Genomic DNA, 2,981 nt, shown 5'->3' on the forward strand with positions numbered 1-2,981 from the left:
CGATTAAGAGTGCCTGCCCAACCTGTATTTCATGGTGTTATTCTGCCTACAAAGACATCAGAAACATTATCAATCCCATGAACTTTTTTCTTCCTGAGCATAGAAATTATATTTGAATCCTTCTCAACAGAATTCTCACCCATGATAGAAAAACAAAACAAAAACAAAAAGGAAGTGTTTAGAGTTGTCCTAAGTGTTTATAGCTAATTGTCTACATAAATGTATCGAAAGCAAAATAAAAACCAGGTAGTCACTAACATCACAATCTATTGAACACAGCAAATTAAAAATGCCCTTCTTCTTTTCTCTACTCACTGTGTCTAGATAAAATTCCAAAGAAATCCTCAATATGGCAGAAGAAATAAAATTTCCAGGTGTTTTGGTGAGGGAGAAAAAATAATCTGGGGATCAATTTTATATAGCCTAATAAAATTATTTGAAATTTTTATATTACATTGAACTTATGATCGCAATTAAGTTCATATGTATTATTCAGTTATAACATACAAGTTATATTTCACACAAGTTATTTTCAGTTCATACATGCTATTTGACAAGGAATCAAATGATCATTGTACATAGAAAGATAGGAAAAGTAAGAAACAGTGTTTTAGATATTGGATTTTCCTGAGGGAACACTTTTTCTCTTCATTTCTATTTCTCTAGGTTGTTCTAAATTTATCTTTTATGCATATCAGGTATTTACACAATTTTATTTTATATTTGAAAATTATATTTATCTTAATTTGAATGTTAGATTTCATACTCTCATAATTTTGAAAAACTGCCATGTGAATGAGCACAAATTAGCATATTTGATAATGAGAAAAAATAGCTCTCATCCATTCACACCAGCTGCCATCTAGCAAGCTACCAGACTAGAGTGTGAAGCCCTGTTAGACTCTCAGCTGTCAGCTGATACCACACACATGAGCAAGGAAAGCCAAGGTCAGCCATGCCAGGAGCAGGTCAGCAGAACTACCCAGCTGGCTTGTGTAATAGCATTTCAAGCAATAAGTGTTTGTTGTTTTCAACCAATAGGTTAAAGTCATTAGTTGTGTGGTCACTGACTTTCTAAGTTCTAGGAAGTTTCCCACAAAGACTTTTCAAGTCTTGTCAGGTACTAACTAAAGATATCTGTTATTCATCTACTTAGAGTCAAATGGTTTAAAACAATATAATTAAAAATTTTAGAAAGTTAACATAGTGTTATTTTCCTTAAACCTTGGCAATGCAACATTTTACCAAATGATGTTATTTAATATTTTCAGCAAAAGATTAGAGCTTCACATGTTCATTATTCAATGTGTAGATAATGACCATGAAATTAATTCCATGGAAATTTTAAAAATTTAAGTCAACTTTTAAAAACACCTCCCATCTGTTTAAATCTGAAATAAATAGACAAACAAAGAAGCTTTGCTTGCGTGGGAGGCCCGGATGGTACGGGGCATCACTGCAGCAAATGATAGTCTTCACAGATGCTATTTTGTCTTTGCTGTCATGAGACTTACTCCTTCAAGACGGATGACTTTGTGACTATAGTTGGGCTGCACTAAGAAAAAAATGAATGGGTATTAAATATTTTCAACAACCTATTATATATTTGACTATGTATAGCATATCATAGATACTCATGTGCATATACACACACACACACACACACATACACACACACATTGTACATATGCATTCATACTATATAGACAATGTTATTGGCTAGAATACCCCTCTAATGCAATCCTTTTCCATGAGAAGAAATTTACACACACCAGAGAGAAAAAAGAGCTCATACCATGGGTTTGAAGTGCCTCGATTAAAGAACTATTCAGGCCTCATGGATAACGTCTCAATTGTCTTTATGTTTTTGGTTTTGAATGTTTGCATTTGTTATTCTCATCAAGGTAATTTACACAATAAGATGTGAATGGATAAGAGAAATAACTTGCTTTTGAAGAGTGAAAGAAATGGGATTGTGAGAATCCTAGATGTGAAAGGAGATCTAGAAAGACTCCTCAAATTCAAGGAATTCTCAGACAGACCAATTCTAGGAAGACAAATATATATGACTGAGAATTGAAAAATTATTACCTGTAATTAATTACATACATAGAATTCTTGAAATATTCAGTTTAACTAAGGACACACAGGATATGGTTTCAATGCTGTTATTAGTTCAGGTCAACATTACTGTGTAGAGTCGAGAATGAAAGCAGACCTGGGAGAGATCCTGGAGGCATTCATGGACAGACAAGGACACGTGAGTTACTTCTGAAGCAGAAAGGGGAAAAATTCCTGTGGCTTTGTGCCAGCACTCTGAAATGTCTCTTGATGGCAGGTTTCTCGACTATGGCACTACTGATATTTTGGTCCAGATAGTGTTTTCTTGTGTGTTTTTTGGATGGGGGTGGGGTCAGTTTGGGACTGTAATATACACTGTACGGTGTTTAGCAGCATCCCCATTGCTTGTGAACATCACCCCCCCCTCCCGGTTGTGACAACCCTAAAATGCCTCCAGACATTGACAATATCCCATTGAGATCAAGATCTGTCCTGGTAAAGAAGCACTGCTCTGAGCAATTAAAAGCCAATTTTTCATCTTTCTACTTGAAAACAGGAAAGGATTTTCAAAATATATACTGCTTTGATCCCATAGGAAGACATATACCTCACATTTCCTGGCCATTTGAAGAGAGAAACAGTATCCTAAGAACAGGTTTTTGTTTTCACACTGGGAATTAGTAATGTTCATATCCTGCTCATCTTTCAAGTCAATTGAAGAATTGGAAAAATACCTGGCTGTCTTGGTCTGTACTCTAGATTGTCTTTTCTCCAAGAATACTCAACTAGTGCCTGTGCAGTCATGTATGTATCTGCCAGCCATCAGGAAGAGAGACACTTGACATATGTCAAAGACCTTGAAAGTATGTGTCTCTCATTACAAAAATTCCACCCTCCTTTCCCTCTCCAATGTGTAGTAC

Source organism: Galeopterus variegatus, unplaced genomic scaffold (assembly GCF_000696425.1).
Source record: "Galeopterus variegatus unplaced genomic scaffold, G_variegatus-3.0.2 Scaffold11888, whole genome shotgun sequence".
NCBI lineage: Eukaryota > Metazoa > Chordata > Mammalia > Dermoptera > Cynocephalidae > Galeopterus > Galeopterus variegatus.